At 47.2% G+C, this 18733-nt stretch overlaps 1 long non-coding RNA gene across 2 annotated transcripts in view; it reads left to right on the top strand.

Annotated features, from left to right (window-relative positions):
* The window catches only part of LOC142563150 (uncharacterized), a 60365-nt gene that overhangs the window by 28727 nt on the left and 12905 nt on the right, over positions 1-18733 (top strand). For both annotated transcript variants that reach the window (XR_012824310.1, XR_012824309.1), the window contains one exon: positions 13651-13748. This is a non-coding gene — a long non-coding RNA (uncharacterized LOC142563150). The remainder of the gene's footprint in view (positions 1-13650; positions 13749-18733) is intronic.

Here is an 18733-nt window from a genome sequence, read left to right as displayed (position 1 = left end):
ACGTCAAGGACCCACAATACTGTCACGTGGTAGTGACGGTTGAGAAGGCAGCAAAACTGTGATTAACGAAACGAGCGTTTTATTGGGCGAACCTGTGCCCTCAAAAACAGGCTACACTCTAAGAAGGATGGTAGTGGCAAACACGATCGGCGGTCGTCGAAAATCCGATCAGCGGGTCAAGCGCGTCCGCTTTTATACAGCAGTCGTCGAATGTTCCAGACTAATCGTTTGGACCCGCGTGCCTTCCACAAAGTTCTACACCATTCTCGTCACGCGATGAGATTAGATAACACAAAGTTCGGCGACAACAGACAGCCGGATAGAATCATCGATAACTTTCCAGAAACTTCGAATACATGCAGGCGTGTCCCGCGCTGTGCGATTACATTTGTTAGGCGGCGAAACGTGGTCGCCCGATAAAGATAAGTACACGTGTCAATACCCCCTCTTAAAGAGCATCGTCCCGTTGCTACAAATATCAGAGCGAAACACAAAAGGACACTTATTAAACATAAGTAACAAAACAAAGAAAATAAAAAAAGTCGGAAGGTCAGTTACGCGAAGTCCCATAGTTCATCAACGCTGGCAGTACGGCTTGAGTCGCACAACGTGGACAATTTCAGGTCGTGAGCGGCGCCGCTGTGACAGCGAAATGGCGTCTGGTACGACCTCATAGTCCAGCGCGCCAATACGTCGGATGATCTTGTACGGTCCGAAATAGCGACGCAAATGCTTCTCGCTCAGTCCTCGTCGGCATATAGGGGTCCAAACCTAAACACGGTCGCCGTCGTCGGAGGTTGTAGTGTCGGCTGTCGGTACGCTGCTGGTTCTTGATCCGTAGGCGGGTGAGTTGTCTGGCTTCTTCGGCGCGCTGGAGAAAGGTCGCGACGTCGAGATTATCTTCGTCGGTGACGTGTGGCAGCATGGCGTCGAGCGGCGTCGTCGGGTTCCTGCCGTAAACCAGCTTAAACGGCGTGATGTGTATTGTTTCTTGCACCACCGTGTTGTAAGCAAAGGTTACGTACGGCAGGACCGCGTCCCACGTCTTGGGCTCGACGTCGACTTACATTGCTAGCATATCGGCGAGGGTCTTGTTCAGGCGCTCCGTGAGACCATTCGTCTGCGGGTGATAGGCAGTTGTCCTCCTGTGGCTTGTATGGCTGTACTGCAGAATGGCTTGGGTGAGCTCTGCTGTAAACGCTGTTCCTCTGTCAGTGATGCGGACTTCTGGGGCACCATGTCGCAGCAGAATGTTCTCGACGAGAAATTTCGCCACTTCGGCTGCGCTGCCTTTCGGTAGAGCTTTAGTTTCAGCAAAGCGGGTGAGATAGTCCGTCGCCATGACGATCCACTTATTTCCGAATGTTGACGCCGGAAACGGTCGCAACAAATCCATCCCAATCTACTGAAATGGTCGGCAAGGAGGTTTGATCGGCTGTAGTAATCCCGCTGGCCTTGTGGGTGGTGTCTTGCGTCGCTGACAGTCTCGGCATGTCTTGACGTAACGGGCAACATCGGTGGTTAGGTGTGGCCAGTAATACCTATCTTGTATCCTCGATAGTGTCCGGGAGAAACCGAGGCGCCCAGCTGTCGGATTGCCATGTAGAGCGTGCAGTACTTCTGGACGCAGCGCCGACGGAACAAGAAGGTAGTTGGCGCGGACTGGTGAGAAGTTCTACTTCACGAGTAGGTTGTTTTGAAGCGTGAACGAAGACAATCCACGCTTAAATGCCCTAGGTACTACGTCGGTGTTCCCTTCGAAATACTCGACGAGCCCTTTTAGCTCCGGGTCTGCTCGTTGCTGTTTAGTGAAGTCTTCTGCGCTTATTATGCCGAGTAAGGCGTCGTCATCGTCATCGTCTTCCGGCAGGCGATCGATGGGGGCGCGTGATAGGCAGTCGGCGTCTGAGTGTTTTCGTCCTGACTTGTAGCTTACCGTGACGTCATATTCTTACAGTCTGAGGCTTCACCTCGCCAGCCGTCTTGATGGGTCCTTTACGTTAGCTAGCCAACACAACGCGTGATGGTCGCTGACGACTTTGAATGGCCTGCCATATAGGTAAGGGCGGAATTTTGATGTCGCCCAAATGATGGCGAGGCATTCCTTTTCAGTCGTAGAATAATTGCCTTTCGCTTTTGACAGCGACCGGCTAGCATAAGATATCACCCGGCCTCAGCGCCGTCCTATTCTTCTGGAATAGGACGGCGCTGAGGCCTAGGCTAATGACATCAGTGTGGATTTCGGTGTGTCTTGAGCTAAGCGATTACTTTGGAACAGTGGTGAGGTGCGAAAGGAAGCTCACCCATAAATGAAAATAATAATGTTCTGTTTCTTCAAATATTAACTGAAATATAATGCGCGTGGTAAAAGTGGCCCCCAGGACTGCACAGCGGTGCATACATACGAAAATTCTAGAACTAAACACTTTCACATTACGGGTAGTTATTAAACCAGTACTTCGCGTGTCATTGTAGCCCTGTAGTTCAGGGAGGGGCACTGTGTCAGGACTCATATTAAACGTGACTTTGCATATGTCAGCAATAACCGTCACGAAAGCACAATATTTACTTTTTTTTAGGTCTTAACATTAGACAGCTAAAATATATGCCACAAACACTCATCCTAATACAATAGTACCTTTCATTCTAACGTACATGTCCGGCGCTGCTCCTTCTGTTGCATAGTACTCAAGAATATATTCTCTGCTTTCCCCCCAGGCAGCTGTTTTAACGCGAAAGCGATAGGGGCCATGTATCTCAGAAAACTCGTGTCGGCATCGGCGGCGTTGTCAGTGAGCAAACATTTTCGCAAATATTTCGGCGTATGTATATGCTATGCCTTGCTAGATCGACAGTGCATACATATTGTGTTAAATCTTCTCAAACTGAGAAAATTGGCTGCGTTCTCTGACTCAAGACCGCCGTTACAGTGCATGCAGACAGCTCTCCGACGCGGTTGTCATGAACAGCTGGCATACGAAATCGTGAAATTTCGCCATCACGTCAAACAAAAAAGTCGCGAGGTTGTCTTTCAATGGGTACCTGACCATTGTGGAATGAGTGGCAATGATTCCGCCGATAAGGCTGCTCGCACATCACATCAAGAAGAGCACAGCGTTCCAATTCCGCTTTCGAGGACAGACGCCGCGAGGCAGCTTCGATACCTGGTACGCAATCTCTCACTGACCGAGTGGAACTCGCCCAACTTAAGACTTACACGACTGCTTCGATTAAACCCCTCACTGCAACTCCGACCTCCATTCAGACTTCCTGGACTTGAAGCTATGCTTCTCTGTCGCCTTTGTTTAGGGGTTGGCTTCACAAAGGCATACTCTACATTAATTGGATTGATCGACAGTGCAGCATGTGAGGTCTGCGACACAGAGGAAAATATCGCCCATCTGATGCGTCACTGTCCACGATCTGCCCCAGAAAGACAAGAAATTGCTAACGCTCTCCAAAAGCTGGACAATCAGCCACTATCCGTGCCTGTGCTGCTGGGACACCTCGTTGGCTTATAAAGTGGGGAAGGCACTTTTGTGCTTCTTGAGGACGACGGGCTTGTGTGAACGTCTGCTGGCACTATTAGTGCAATTACTATTACTACTACTATTATTACTAAGTATTACTGCTACTATTAGATCACAGGCATCAGCGAACTAACCGCTAATTTCCTTCTTTGCTTCCCGCCTCTCTCTCCCTGTCATCTTTGTTTTCCCCTTTCGGATTCCCCCGGTGTAGGGTAGCCAACCGGACACTATTCTAGTTAACCTTTCTGCCTTCTGCTTCTTCTTCCTTCCTTCCTTCCTTCCTTGCTTCCTTCCTTCCTTCCTTCATTCATTCCTTCCTTGCTTCCCTCCTTCTAAAACTAAAATATTAAAAGTGCGAAAAGCGTTAAAAACCTGAAAATGATGCAATTTTCTTGGCGCGTCTGTGTACTCCCTCCGGAATCGGCCCACGCCCGATGCCGCGTTTCTACCAGAAAACAAGCCTTCGTGCCTAGCGTTTGCCGCCAGCGTTTGCCGCCAGCGTTTCCCAGTAAACATTACAGTTACATAAGCTGCAGTTGCTGGGATGCGTGAAAAGCACTCAGGGATCTTTGAATGCTATTGCGTTCCACACTTAAAGGCAAAGCTGAAGCGTCCCCCGACTTTTTATTCCTAATGACACCAGGAAATCAATCGAGCCTGATGCCAGCAACGCGCAGCAATGTAATCGGTAGCGGACACAATGTTCTCCCGCACCTTCTGTGATGTACAGTAGCGCTGAGGTGCTTCTTGTATAATGTAGAAGAATCAATTGTAAAGCAGAAGTACACGGCTGGGCACGTGCGTTTAAGCTCATGAACATGATTTGCACAAGACAACCTGCCCATGCTTTCACACTGGCTTCATAGGAAGCCCACTCCACTCTCAATATGCCGGCTGTTTTTAACTGCACCAAATAAAAATACTAACCAATATAAGTCTTGGTGAGATCAATTTATCATTCGAATGCTCGTATTGGCAACCTTTAGATACGGATAACTTGAGACGTTGCGTGCGTAATTAACGAAGCTACGTTAATGATATTTTTAAGTAGCGATCTTAAATGGCTAAAGAAAATGAGTAGGTTGAAGCCCATCCTCGGTATTATCTACCCAAGCGAAGACATTTTCATTGAACATGCTTCTGTAAGAGCTATGCGAACAAATATTTGTCAACTAAACGGGCTCGGAAAGCGTAACTGGCGCAGAAAAAGTCTGTAAAGTCAACCTGACCACACGTCGCCTTTTGTGATGTCAACAATATGGCTCCGTAAGCGTGTTCCTGGTGGACAGTCGGCTTTTGATTTTTATTAAGAGGAAGCTTTAGCTCTGGCCCAACTCCGATGCGACCTGTTCAAATACATGCAAAACGCAGGAACGTTTTTCTGAGATAATTCCTGACTGATTTTCATAAAATTTGTTGCATTGAGAGAGAAAGTTAAATTCTAGTGACTGTTGGAAGCAAAATTTCGATTTAGGGCCTCAATTCTCTTTTAAAAAATTTCGAAAATTCTGAAGCTTGAAAAAAATAGAAGCACTAAATTTACAAATTAATAGCTCTGCATCAAGAAATATATGGCGATTCTGTAAAGGGCATTCAATAGATCACTGAAAGCGGATAAATTTGATGTGTCATTTGATATCTTAGGTGAAATTATTACGTTGAGCACAAGGGTTCCGCAAAATCTGTATTTACATATTACTAATTTTTTTTATATTAATGTGTACCATATCAATTTTACTCGCATTAGATGTACCATTAGATGCTGTTGACATATTTGTTACGTCATGTTGATTTGCTGGGTTACAGCGTTGTAAACTCGATAGTTTGGTTTTTGAAAACTTATGAATTTTTCCACTTCTTAAGAAAAGAATTGACGACCTAAATCGAAAATTAAAAACCAATGGTCACTAGACTTTAAATCTTTCTTTCAAATGCGACAAAGCTCGCCAAATTTGGTGCTGTGGTTGCCTAGAAAAGCGAATTCTCCTTTTACATGTATTTACTTATTAGCACCCGAGCGAAAGCTTCCACTTAACGCTGGTTATTTGAAGGTAAGCAGTTCACAGATTTAATATCAATATACCAGCCAATGTGTGCCACCCAAAGCATGCTTGGTCGTAGAAGCGACGCATGACGGAATGATGGTTGAGCTTCAGCGCCTCGCTGGCTTGAAGACAGCGAGCTGCCGCCGTGGGGAGGAAGATAACGAAGGTGAACGGCTAGGTAGCGGCTCGCGGAGCCGTGCCGATGGTGACGGTGCCATCGTGACGACATCAGGGGCGGCGATATGACGGCTCAGTCGTCTTTTCTTGCGCTGATTTTGCTTTGAGAAAAATATAGTACTATAGATGTAGTCATTCGTTGTTGTCTCGTCGATTGAAATACGGGTTTAAATAAACTCTAAATCCCATTTATCCCGGAGATTAGGCGTAACCAGGGAAGTGCTCACACAAACACACACACACACACACACACACACACACACACACACACACACACACACACACACACACACACACACACACACACACACACACACACACACACACACACACACACACACACACACACACACACACACGCTGATAGAGAGAGAGATACCACACATATTCGCTCGCCTTCACATTTACACGCGCCCACGCATGCACACGCGCACGCACACAATACTGCACCCTCACACAAACACGCGCATGCTCGCACACATATACACGCACTCGTATGCACGCATATTCAAATACCGAGGCGCCAACATGCGCGCTCACGCAAATACAAGTGCACACGCACGCACGCTCAAGGTATGCACACCCATATATGCTCCCTCTCCTACCCTGTTGCCTAACAAAAACATGCGCGTGCAAACAGACTGAATGACACTCGCTCTGCAATTGCCGTTCAAAACTAAAAAAATATTAATTTAAATTATGGGGTTTTACGTGCCAAATCCAATTTCTGAGTATGAGGTACGCCGTAGTGGAGGACTCCGGAAATTTCGATCCCTTGGGTTCCTCTATGCGCACCATTCAAAAGTCCAGCTGTAATAAGTCCCTTTACATTTGAAATTTCGCGCTTATTCAAGTCAATGTGCCCTCTGCCGAGTGGGTGCAAAACCATTTGCTCCTGTCCAGTGATATAACCGCCCTTTCCCGACTAAAACACTGCTTTAACGCACCAGCAATGTTCCGACCAAGTGCCATAAATGCATATGTTGTTACAAACGACAACCTATTAGCGCAGACTGTTGAAGCGTGTAGATACTCGGCTATTCCATAGAAACAAAGTTGCTTAAAATTTTGCCCATTCAGTTACGCATGTGCATAGCCGTGAAGTTCCACAGGATGGTGAAAGCGCAATGCCCAGAATTCCTGCAGTATGTCCATGCTACGAGGCACGACAGTATTTTTTTTTACGTAACAAGAAGACATGCGCATGCTTATTATTATGTTGTCCAAGGAATAAAATCTGACAATAAAGGCGAGGACTTAACAAATAAGCAACCCATAATTATGGTTTAGGAAGTGAAAGAAGACGATATGATATTTGCAGAGCACTCCTGAAAAACCCAAATATCGGAGTTTTCTCTTTCGGCCATCTGGTGGGGGACTGTCGAACTGAATCCTACGTGGAGTTAATAAGAGGGGGGCAGGTATCACGTAGCATGGCATCGAACCGCTGCCAGAATCACGCGGGACGATAGGTACGAGCGATTAAATGACTCGGCCACGGCTTACAACGTTTCAGCGAGTGATGCGCTCGGGTTTTTGTAGATACTACGTGAACTTGCACAACTGTGTTTCAAAAATTGCTTTCCGGAACAGTGTTAAGTCATGTGTAGAGATTCGAGATCGACATTAATCGAAATCTGAGTCTCCGGAATACATTCGCTGCAGTGACGTTTACGGCAGACGCCGTAGTCTTATCACAAGTGCCGTTTTTGTCCCGAAAATTGAGCACAAATTTTCATCGTTTCCATAGGCGTCCATTGCTGAATCTTTAACCGCTCCGGGAACAAAAGTCTTGCTTGCCACAGCGTCATCACTGTATTTGGCTGACGTGGATTGTCTTTCAGAACATGTCTGTCACTTGCCTTTTTCAAAAATAGACCTGTAGCTTTTGTTATTCACGAAAGACCCGTTCCTACCATTGAAAACGCGCTAGCTTCGTGCCGTGGCCGCTGGTGGGTTAGTTGTTACGTGTCCAGAAAAGCTGAATATGTTCGCAATTTCCTGCCTTAATATCTGTTTCCCCATTGAGGTTTAGGTAAGCAAAAAGTGCATCTAATCCAGACCTAGTCCGCGTCCTGTTTTTCACCTGTCTGCCTTCAAACAAAGATGTACGTTACCAGTGAGTAAAGCAAAGGTGTGGAATCGCTCGTGTTTTGTTCCTAATATTTCCTTTTTTTAAGGCTGGCCAGTGCACGTATTTTAGGCCCAGGAGGCTGTATTTTTGCACGTTTTACAAATCTTATCTCCTCTGGCACGAAAATATTTTCCTGCAGTATAGAGCAGGCACTAACCTGGTAAGAATAGAAGCTTTATGTGTGAAAAATTGTAGCCTTAGAGGTGGCAGCTGCATCACACTTTGCACAAACGACTGCGATTGTAAAACTTTGATATAAGCTAGAATACCAAATTTGTCAGTAGGAGATGAAATAGTTGGGAAATAAACTGCGAATGTGCCGCACAGAGCTGTAGAAAGCAGTTTAATCAATATTACGTCTGAGTTTCATCAATGATATTGTACAACTGTTGCTTTAAGGAAAGGAGGGGGTAAGCAATGATTGTCCTTTTAAATCCTTGGATCATTTACCACGCGAAGTTGACGTAGCAAGAAATTTGTGGGTAACAAGGAACCACAATGTCCTGACGAAATGAAGTATTTTTCCTGAGTCACACTGTCAGGCAGAAACTCCGACGGAAAGGGATATTTCGCTGTTTGAATCTCACTTTTATTAATAGGACGTGAAGTCTGTAGAAAATTATTAAATGCGGATGTGCCCAGACCGCATCCATGTACGTTCGCCACCGCTGCCCAATAGCACACTTGGACAAACACCATCTGTGTTCACCACACCAAGCCATGTATTTGGCAAAGGAATCAATGCATTGTTCTTTTTTAATGTTTGATCAGAGCAAAGTACTGTTCGATTTAAAACTTCATTAAAAGTTGACAGCGATATAAACGGCTATGATTAACATACTCAACGGCATCCCGGATGAAGCTTACTGAGCTTGCTTGGGGAGAGCGTACTGGACAACTCCGATAAAACCTGCCGTCGGGAGTTAGTAGGTTGAGTAGAATATCTTAATGTAATTAACGTTCGTAGGGAAAAAACACCCACTTGGCGGTTAGTATGTATGTCAACGGCTAATCATTCTTCCGCCATCTTGGGTCACTCGCTAGTGCATGGTTTAATGGACAGAACATGGGGCTACAGTGCTGGGGGAACGTGGTTGAAAACTAGCCGTCGTACCAATTGGGGTTGCTGGATAGATAAGACTTGGAATGTGCCTGTCTTGAATGACTGTATTTTCAACCAGCTATGGTACCTGCCTATGGTCACCTGGTAGGTTCTGCTTTCTATTGACGTTTCTTGATGCCATCTTGAGTCACGGGGGTCATGGCTGCTTCCGTCTACAAGGAGCTTTATGATGGATGAATGGATGGAAAACTTTATTTGGTCCTGCAATTAGTGATAATTAACCACTAAGCGGGCCGCTCCCACGTCGGGACCGAAAGGCCAAAGCTCGCAGCCACGTCGTGAGCCTACTGGACAGCCCAGAATTCTTCATTTTGGTCCGGGCTGCGAAGTGCAGCCTCCCACCTGTACGCATCCTTGATCGCCGAGTCTTCAATTCTTTCGCCGGACCAGAGCATGTGTTCGAGCTTGGCTAAAGCACCACAATCTTGGCAATAAGGCTCTGTATACGTCTCCGGATAAAACATGTTCAGTCTCCCTGGGCTAGGATAAGTACCAGTCTGTAGTAAGCGTAGTCTAAGTGCCTGAGCCCTGTTTAGTTTAGGATGCGGCAAACCGTAAACCCTGCGATTTAGAAGGTAATACTTCGTGATTTCATTGTATGTGGAAGGGGAGTCTCTGTTCTCGGGGAGTACCGCCACGCTGTGGCGCGAGGCAGAGCGGAGGGTAAGATCTCGCGCTGCCTCATGAGCGGACTCATTGAGATTTGGAGAGGCTCCCTCAATCATCCCAAGGTAAGCAGTGAACCAACATAAGTAGTGTTGAAAGATCTCACATGTATGCATAATTTTAAAAGCCACCTTAGCCACCGAGCCCTTCTCAAAGGCCCTAACGGCCGACTTTGAATCGCTATATACAGAAGGCCTGCGCCTGTCAACCAGGGCGAGCGCAACAGCCGCTTGCTCCGCGACATCTGGCCTACCAGTCCGAACGGTAGCAGCGTTAACGACACTGCCCTCGCTGTCCGCGACAACTATGGCGAACACCTTCCTCTCCTCGTTAAAAGAAGCATCGACGAAGCCAACCTTCTGATTCTCATCACGAATGAGTCTCAGCAGGCAAGCCCCCCTGGCCTTTCTTCTACCAACATTTCGCTCCGGATGCATGTTCCTGGGAACAGGCTTGACGTGATACCGATTACGGACCTTCAAGGGAATACCGACATGAAGCTGCGAAATCTTCTCCTGAGGATCACCTAACTCTCTCAGAATCTGCCGACCCATGCTAGTCGTAGAGAGACGCACCATCTGCGTCCTCTCCTGAGCCTCAGCTATCTCATCCAAGGTAGTATGAATTCCAAGCTGGAGAAGTCGGTCGGTGCTGGTGCACATTGGCACTCCCAACACTTTCTTCATGATCTTCCTAATCTGCGTGTCAAGCTTCTCCTTCTCCGATGGTCTCCACTTGTGCATGGCCGCCACATAAGTATAGTGACACAATACAAATGCGTGCATAAGTCTAATCAGACTATCCTCCTTGAACCTCGTCTGTCTGTTGGCCACCCTCTTCACTAGGCGTACCGCATTTCTGTCTTGGCAATGATCTTCTGGATCGTCAGCGCTTTGGCGCCGTTCGACTCAATCATCATCCCCAGAACCCTCATCTTATCTACCCTAGGTAGGAGTTCGCCATTTCTTGTACGTAGCTGAATGCTCAGCTGGTACACGGGGATCCATCCCCTTGGTTTGGGACCCCTTCTAGTGGGACTGTACAGCAACAGCTCCGACTTGGAAGGGGAGCACCTTAACCCCGTCGGGTCCAAATAATTGTCAGTTACATCTACTGCCTCCTGCATAACACTTTTGATATAGCCCTCACTGCCGCCAGGACACCATGTGGTCACGTCATCTGCATACATGGTGCGCTCAATCCCCTCAATCTTCAAGAGCTTCTTGGCCAATCCGACAATTGCCAGATTGAACAACGTGAGCGAGATGACGGCCCCCTGACGAGGGCCCCTGTCTCCGAGATTTAACGTCTACCCTCAAGAAGGCTAGCCTCAAGGTAGCCTTCCTGCCTCACAGGAAGGACCTGACATAGTCATGAAAGCGCGCGCCGAGGTCAAGATCCGAGGTGGACTTAAGAATATAAGAGTGCCCCATGTTGTCAAAAGCCTTCTCCAGGTCCAGCCCTAGGATGGCCTTAACGCCCCTTCCATCTCCATTAATGACCTGATGCTTGATGAGCTTCATTGCGTCTTGAGTCGACAGCCCGGCCCGAAGACCAATCATAGTGCGGGGGTAGACCTGGTTCTCCTCAAGGTACCTTGTAAGCCGATTAAGTACCACATGCTCGGCTACCTAGCCCACACACGAAGTGAGCGAAATAGGCCTTAAGTTATCAATGCTTGGGGCTTTGCCAGCCTTGGAAATCAGCACCGTGAGAGCTGTCTTCCACTGTTCCGGAACCACCCCGTCTCTCCACATAGCGTTAAACTCCCCAGTAAGGTACTTGATTGACCTATCGTCGAGATTCTTCAAAAGCTCGTTCTGAATCCCGTCCGGTCCGGGAGCCGACTTGCTCTTAAGGTTATGCAAAACCGTGCGTACCTCTTCCACAGAATAGTCCTCATCTAGGGAAAAGTTGTCCTCTCCCGTGTAGGCCTGCTCCGTCAGAAGAGCATCCCTGTTCGCAACAGGAAGGTATTTGTCGGCCAGCTTTTCAACCAGCTCTTCCTCCGAGGCAGACCCCACTGCTTCGTGTACAGCTCGAGCAAGGACGTGCCCCTGACTAATTCTCGTATTGGAGTCGTTCAGCAAATGCTTAAGCAAGCCCCACAACCTCCCGTTGCGCACCTGCTCTTCCACCGAGTTGCATACGTCATCCCACTGTTGCCTAGAGAAAAGCTTACAGTGCTCCTCAATCAGCATATTCAGCTCGGAAATATTTTTGCGCAGCCTCCGTTTAAGCCGCTGCCCCTTCCACCTAGCCAGCATAGACCGCTTGGCTTCAATCAGATGGGCCAGCCTGCTATCAACACTATCCACCTCCAAATCCGTAGTGATTTCCTTCGTAGCCTCCTTTACATCCTCCTTCACCTGGGTGACCCAATCCTCCAGGAACGGCGGGTACAGGCCTTCGAATTCCTTTTCCCATTCTCCTCTCTCCTCCCGGATCATACGAAACTTATCCCAGACTATAAACGTTAACGCCCTAGGGCGCCTACCCTCATCCTCAAAACGACGTGGTTAATATAATGATCACTACCTAGGTCTTCGGCAAGATTGCACCAACTAGGCTTGGCCGCGTTCTTTACAAAGTAGAGGTCAAGGGTAGTATCCCTACACGTCGACGTCCCTATACGTGTCGGAAAGGCAGGGTCAGTGACCAGCGTAAGGTCAAACTCCGCAACGTTCTGCCAAAGGTCTCTCCCTTTAACTGTGTCATGCTTGTAACCCCACACGTGATACGGAGCATTGAAATCCCCAGCCACGATCAGCGGATGGCACCCGGCAAGCTTAGAAGCCTTCTGCAGAAGCAGCTTGAATCTCTGCACCCTGTCCCTCTGGGTGCTATACACGTTCAGAATAAACACGCTTTTCTTGTTCACCCCGTTAGGAATCATCTCAATCATGACATATTCCAGGGAACTGAAAGGTATCTTGAGATCATGGACCAGCTGAGCCCGTTTGCTATCCAACAGAAAGCAGGTCCCCCGAGCTTTGGATCCGCCGAAGACGGTTCGGTAGCCCGTCAGAGAAACTTCTTCCGTCATTGTCTCCTGCAGTAGCATAGCCTGTGACCTACCCTTACACGCGCGAATATACTGCTGTAGAGGCGCCCCTTTACGAGCATACCCCCGACAGTTCTATTGCCACACACAAAAAGCCTCATTTTGTCGCACCATGTTGAAGCAGTTGCTGCGAGCCATCTTGCTGAACCTGAGACTTGCCTGTCGAGGAACCAGCCGACTGAGATCCCGACCTAAGAAGGAGAGAGGTACTCAGACTGGATTTGTTTTCGAACATCTCTATCCTACATTGCAGCTCCTTGAACCTCCCATCGATCGAGCCTAGCGACACTGTGAGACACGTATTCAGCTGCGCCAGACCATCGTTGACCTGCTTAACACTATCTACAACACTCCACAGCATCTCCTTCACCTCAGATCTCAGCTTCCTCGACGCGGGCTCCACGTTGTGAGTCATCGCCTTCCTCTTTGAGGGGAGCTTAAGGAGCTCAAAGAGAAACAGGTTACTTCGTGTGGTAATGGGATTAGCGTTAAACACCATCGCATTCAGCTCGGGGTCCAAGAAATAAATTACTATATTCTGTTCATGCTGTTCATGTATACATTGGGGAAAATGTCCACTAATACAAGCAGCAGGCGGCGCTTCAACAAGGAAGAACGAGACTCAAAGATGACGTGTTTCGCTGGGCACAATACTGTGTGTCACTACATTGATTCAATATTAATTGCATAAATGTCCATGTTAATTGTTCTGCCGGAATATTTTCGAGCTTAGCACTCTAGGTTGTCAGAATACTTGTAGTAATAAAGAAACAGTGGCTAATTTTCTCAGTGATGCACTGCCATGCTTGTCATGATAAAGGCAGTAAAGGTTTCATGAAAGCTTATTGCACTTAGTTTTCAAACTTTCATTTACCTGCGCAAGATTGTTATACTAATTTTGCTGCCCACAGTACACGAGTAAATTATACTGGAGAATTTCTAAATAATACCCCGAGGGAAAATACCAACAATCGACCACCGAAAGCTATGTTGATTTACCAAGCAGGAGGTAAGAAATATTTTCTTTTACAACCACATAAATTTAACACCGTGTTTCATGAAAGAAGGGCTGCATATGTGTAAGCAATGTATCTCTCTAAAGAAGAGCAGGGTGGTTGACCAACAGCCCCGCGTTTTGAATTCCCTGTTTCATGATATTAACATTCCGTCTGATTGTGTGTCCGTTAGATGAGGTGACAGCGCGCCTCCTCGGGAACAGTACGCGAGCAGGCTTCAACCCCAGGCGAAAAAATCCACCTGGGAAACTTGCTTTCTAAAGAAAGGTGCCTGGACTTGCAGTGCTACCCCGCGCCTAATTAGATGGAATTTAAAGGGTCTATTTTATTCACCACGAGTTTCCTAAAGTTTCCTGACAGGCCTAAATCGCCTCGCCTGATATTTTTCTTGTTCCTTATGCATGCGACTTCCTACATCGCGGAACAAAAAATCTACTAGGCAAACTTTACCACTGCATATCAACCTCAGGAGCTGGCGTAGTGTGAGGTATCGGTTGGAACACTCGTCATGTATGTCGTCCAGCACTGCGCGATAGCATATACAGGCACACACGAGTGCATGATCAAAAAATGTTTGCGCTTTAGAATAGACCCAGTTTTCAAAACAAGTACTGGGTCTTTGATCTTTTTTGTCTTGGAATGACATCCCCAACGGCAATATTTCAGCAAATACATTGGGTTCGAATTTCCAAGGTTAAACTATGCTCAAATTTTCATTTGTGTCATGCTCGGCCACCAACCTTCTAGCACGTTCCCTCGCTGTAGAGATCGAACTGATATTTCCTCTAAGTCAATACATCCTTATCCTGTAGTACGTCTACGGCAGTGTGAAGCTTGGCCAACTCGCCTTCTTTGTTTTAATTAATCACCTTATTTAAAAAGAGCCTGGCGATTCCAAGGTAACAAATTCTGAACAACGCTGTATAAATTTCTTGGCGCAAAATTCCCCTTCAATTTATTTCTTGTGGGTGTCGCAGAAGAAGGACACTCCACGCTGGGGCACTGATCTTGAATTTTACTCTAGGGTCCTGCACAATATACAGTTCAAGCTCATGCTGGTTTAGTTATAAGTAGGGCTTGAACAACCTCACACTCGCCAGCATTTACTCGAACACCGACCCACCGAGTTGTAGTTATGGTGACAGCTTCCGCTGAGAGAACACATAGGTCGACGCCTCTGCTTAAAGTTGCTGGTTGCGAACTGTGACCCCACCCGTCAGCGTTGACGTACCCACCTGAAATGGTTAGGAACGTGTCAACCTACTGCGTGCAGTGACAGTGACTCGGCTGCACTCGTGTTCGCTAAGCTGGATCATCTACCGTTCACATATAAAAGATAAGCAAATATCAACGCGACTAGCCTGACCTGTTTCGGCGGCATTCATGTAAACAGCCTAACAGAAGGGAGAACGTGTGTCGACGGTTCAAGCGAGGAAGCTGTCTTTATTAATTTTATTTCTAGTGCACCAATTGAAGGTGCACCCACCTGGTGTAATGCAAAGACACAGAATACATTCGAGAGAGCTGTTGCCATAAAGATTAATTGCAACGCGTAGAGGGAGAAGAATTGTCAGGAGTGGGCAGATAGGTGAAGCCTGACATCTACTGACGCCTGCTGGTAGCCTGCTCACACATGCCACATCGGCATAATTTTGCATGCATGTCACTAATGATCCAATGATGAATCACTACTACAAGAGCCCACTGCGTGGTAGGCACTTTGAATACGGAAACCGGTACCTGCCTACAGCTGAATTGAACCAGCGTTGTTTCACGTAACAACGACACTCGCACAATACAAGGCGTTTCCTATTATCTGAGTCATATAAATTCTGAATTATCGCTGCCTCTGAAGTGGACGGGGCAAGAATAACGAAGAATGAACGTCAGTTGCCACCTTAATCTGAACAACGTAGCCTTGACTGAACCATCGTGATGCACTACATTTTGCTTACTGACGCGGTTATGAAACTGCGTTTAGTACATTTGATGTTTCTCAGTGTTGACCTTTTGAGTGGGCGCACGTGTGTTGCTTTTTTTTCTTTTTTCTTTACCCTGACTCTTGTTTCACGTGAATCTAGTAGCAGCATGTGATGCCTTTTGCCCGGTTAAGCTTTCCACCTCCCCTCATTTAAATACATCTCATCAGTTTACATGTACTTTCCCATACTGGTTGGTATATGACGGTTTTATAGTTATACATTCTTGAATACACAGATTTTGTGAACGGTGGGTAGTCTATGCAGTGTGACTAAAGTAAGATGTTCTTGCGAGTTCAAGGGATGATTACCCTAGACTAGCGGTCGGGTATTACGCCCCACCAAGATTCTCAACTGCATAGCACAAAGAACTTACATGCACAATACCACATGTTGGCGCTCGCTGCTATATGTCTACGTAATATTATGTTAGCACTTACCTGTGCTCCACATGTTGATGCAGCAGCTGGTACTGTTGATGACTGTGCGGGGAATATAGCGCCCGTCGCACGAATATGAATGTTTTTTACCACGATCCTAGTAATCTCCTTTAAGGGCAACGGCAACGAAATTTCAGTTGGGCTAAATTCAGGATGAATTCCTATTGTATAGTCTCAAATTAATGTTGGAAAAGTCGCATGGCTGGCAATCGCCTAATTTTGTTATCAGCAGCCATTAAACAGGGCCTATGCAGACGACGCTTGCTGTTGGCGGCAAAGTGGTAGTGATGCGGTTATGGCAATTGTTGAAGAGCCGTACGCTACTGTTCATCTTTCAGTTACGCCTAGGCAGCCAGGCGCAGTCCTCGCTCATGATGTGCGAGTTGACGGGCGTTTTTTCGGCGCGCGTTCTCGCGGTTGCGCTCATGATTTGATCTGTTGCAAGAATGTCGAGGCGTTGCGCGGCCGTCGGGTGCGTGAATACGTACTCGAACACGAGTGATGACCGTGCAGTACACAACACTGAGTAGAGGAAAGCCGAACACATCTTTCCTGTCCCAGATTTCCAAACGCAAATATGCACCGCGGCGCAGTAGACAATTCCGACGCCGACCAGCCAACGTGCACAAAGCATGTAACTGCAGTTGACGAAGCCGCACACGCTACAATTCAACATATCAGGCACTTAATCATCAAGATCTGCTTGGCAAACGCTTTTTCGGGATGACATTTTAGTACTATAAGCCGCGATGGCGCACGAAAACCAAAGTTATATTCAGGGTTGAAGTGTCATGCCATCGTTTGCGTCAGTGCGTCATATTCAAGACATTTCGCGCGTCTCTGCATCGCTCGTGTCGAAGTAGACGAACGAAAGCCTTTCTCACACTGCACTAGAAACGAACAGGAACCGCATGCTGCATTTTTAACGAAGGTGAACCCGACGTGGCGGCCAGGCAATGCGGCCCGGCCTACCCGGCCTACCCGGCTGAGAGTTACGCACGCCTAATCTGGACCAGCCGTGCCGAGCCTCAGCTACTTGTCATACTTTACTACAGATGGAGGTAGTTGTGTGACCGGTCGACTAGTCCATCGTTTTCTGCGTGCCAGGCAGCGGCCCGATGAAGACGGATACGTCTCGCCAGAGACGCTGATATCGCAAAAATTTTGCCCTGCGCTTTAAACGTTACCTGCAGCAGTGTGACGACCAGCTGTTGCCGCAGCGAAAGCGCACAATTGCACGGCGAGCAAGTGCTTCTTGCTTTGTCGAAGGCCTAGACGCAACACGGTCGCTTCAGTGAACCGGAACTGTATACAGGCTGCTGCAGGTCAACCAAGCTAGGGCGCGATGCACCCTGTTGCAGTGGCTCCGGCGCATGATAGGACACGTTCGATTCCCCCTCCAGCCACACTAGAATATCAAGCATTCAGTTTTCGCCGGTTTAGCGTAGCTGCGCCATGCGTGATTGCGTCCGGTTTAAGCCGGACTATATCTGTGCGTTAAGCTCGACCACGTGAATGCGCTCTACTTCGAACGGAGGCAGACCGGATCGAGGCTCTGCCGTTGAGCGCAGACAACTAGTTAAATAAAACTGCCTGGACACCGAGAATACATTGCATTACAAGAACATCGCCCGCCCGCAATGACGTTGGCACATCACACGAAGCAGCTAGCAAAGAACATTAACTCTGTGGCTATAGCAGACATGCGGGACATCTTCCCTGATACGTGGAGACGGTATACATGAAAAAAGAGCGGACGGCACAGACGCTGGTTCAATACCGTCCCCAATGCACACCACTTTCGACGACTGGTAATGGCAGCGTTTTTTTTTTCTGTCTTCGTATGAAACACATATATTTTGAGAGCGTTCTGTGAAGCGCGCACTTGCATTTCAAGCGTAAAATGTTCCACATAGGCCACTGTATATCTACGTTATCTGAAATGGGGTTTTCCGTGGTTCATAATTTTATTGCCGTTGGTCTTTAAGATGCGAAAAACACTTGAAGTTGCAACAAAAAGTTGAAATCGTACTCACGCGAATCTGGCATCCTAGGGCACAAATACGTGTAGGCACCAAAATCCTCCTTCAGTAATAGTACTATACAGTGAGCTCTCACTTGAGTGAACTTCAAGGGACCGAAGGAATAGTTCACTTAACTGAAAGTTCACTAAACTGAATATTCACTAGACTAACATAAGGCATGGCATACAGAGACAAAAGTTTGAAGTGTAATTTATGGAGCAAAAGACATGGCATTCAGAGTGTTAGAAATGTGTGAAATGGAATTTGTACATATCAAGAAGTACAAGGTTCACAACAGTTATAATGCTGCCTTTCTCACTTAGAAAAAAAATCTGTAATCTTCTTCTGCACTTTTACTTTTAAAGCGCAGGAAGTAACAAAACTGTCCAAAGAGTCAATGTTTTTGTAAACTTCTTCTGGCACAGCTTGCAGCTGAGACACAAAGTCTCTCAACTTTCCTATGTACCCGACAACCTCAGCTGGAGTTATAGGGCTTGAAAGTGGCTCGGCGATGTCACTTTGTTCATGGCCTCAG

Source organism: Dermacentor variabilis, chromosome 11 (assembly GCF_050947875.1).
Source record: "Dermacentor variabilis isolate Ectoservices chromosome 11, ASM5094787v1, whole genome shotgun sequence".
NCBI classification, from domain to species: Eukaryota; Metazoa; Arthropoda; class Arachnida; order Ixodida; family Ixodidae; genus Dermacentor; species Dermacentor variabilis.
The sequence above is the reverse complement of the archived record's forward strand: the minus strand, read 5'-3'. Positions and strand labels throughout refer to the sequence as shown.